The sequence below is a fragment of the Ailuropoda melanoleuca genome, chromosome 5, assembly GCF_002007445.2.
Source record: "Ailuropoda melanoleuca isolate Jingjing chromosome 5, ASM200744v2, whole genome shotgun sequence".
Classification (NCBI taxonomy): Eukaryota; Metazoa; Chordata; class Mammalia; order Carnivora; family Ursidae; genus Ailuropoda; species Ailuropoda melanoleuca.
In genome coordinates this window covers 86,721,692-86,723,220 of record NC_048222.1, presented here as the reverse complement: position 1 = coordinate 86,723,220, position 1,529 = coordinate 86,721,692, and the positions used below count along the sequence as shown (strand labels likewise).

At 31.1% G+C, this 1,529-nt stretch overlaps 1 non-coding gene across 1 annotated transcript; it reads right to left on the bottom strand.

The window, feature by feature from the left end:
• Window positions 1–1,118: 1,118 nt before the first annotated feature.
• LOC117802476 lies at window positions 1,119–1,221 on the bottom strand. Its single transcript, XR_004625858.1, has one exon. It is a non-coding gene; the product is annotated as a U6 spliceosomal RNA (small nuclear RNA).
• Between the last annotated feature and the right edge of the window lie 308 nt (window positions 1,222–1,529).

Genomic DNA, 1,529 nt, shown 5'->3' with positions numbered 1-1,529 from the left:
AGCCATAGAAGAAATACATATAAATAATATGCATTTTTGGGAATAGAAATTATTTACGTTGGGGGATTCCTACTGCCAGATTGTTTGTATAATGCCAGTAAGACAATTTAGGTATGACTGGAAAAAGGGATCTTTGAAATACATATTGTAATAGCCAAATTATTTTATTTATATATATATACGTATATGTGTATATATATATATATATTAAATATGCCTATTGTAATAGCCAAATTATATATATATGTATATATCTTAGGAAATGAACTCTTAAAGCTCACCCAGGATGAAGTACTATATATTATGTTGCTGGTCTTTTCAACCAAAAGCAATCATAAATGTGCAATTGCAAAATGCATCTTTAACTTCTTCAACCACTAATTTCTCTTCTATTTTCCTCTATGACATACTAATCACCATGTGAGTCATATTAGACTCTCATGATTGCTCCTGTTTAAGGTAAGTAACTGTGTTAACACAAAGGCTGAACTCTGAAAGCAGATTTTCATGAATCATGGACCAATCACCAAATTTTATTAATAATCCGAAAGATGCCACAAAGAACAAAACAAAGACATTGCATTGCTTTCTAAAAGATATTAGAACTATTCCTTCACTCACTTTGAAACTTTGGTTTGGGTAACATATGTGTTTCCATGACATATAAAGAAATATTGTTCTAAAGGAAGCCATTTCCTTTTTGATTCTCCTTAGTTTTATGCTTTGTTAAAAACTACTCAGAAAGAAGAGGTCTATATGACTACTTCCCATTCTTCCAAATCCACTTAATCCGTGAACTAAATGTTTTTGTCATTGTTGTTGTTCTTATTTTATTATTTTGACTTTGTTTTTATTTTTTTTCAATAAGAAATGAAGACAGACCAGATTTGTTTTCCTAAAAAGCAATTTTAGAGCAAGGACTCTCTATTATATTTCTGTAGTAAAAATCATCAGTCTTTTTACAGTGAGTTACTTCTTGGTTTCTAACCAAGAAGGTTGGACCACTTAATGTTGCCTTACATGTCAAAACAGAACTAACCTTTCTTCCTTTTGTTCCTCCCTTCCTCCCTCCCTCCCTCCTTCCCGTCCTCCCTTCCTTCTTTCCTTTGTTTTTATTTGAAAATATGGAATGCTTCATGAATTTGTGTGTCATCCTGCACAGGGGCCATGCTAATCTTTGTATCATTCTAGTTTTAGTATATGTGCTGCCAAAGTGAGCACAAAAACAGAACTACTTAAATCTTTTCCCCATTATTTAAATTGGATAATTTCTATTGATCTTTCTGCAACTTCACTAACCACCATGTCATCCTCTCTCATCTTCTTTTAAGCCTATCTAATGAATTTTTCATTTCAAGCACTGTGATATTCCCTTCTAGAATTTCAACATAATTATTTTTACACTTACCATATCAATGCTTAGATTTCAAATCTATTCAATTATTTTGATCTTGGTTTCACTTATATCATTGATTGTATTTATAACAGCTAATATAAAGTTTTTATCTGTTAATTTCAGTATTGGCATC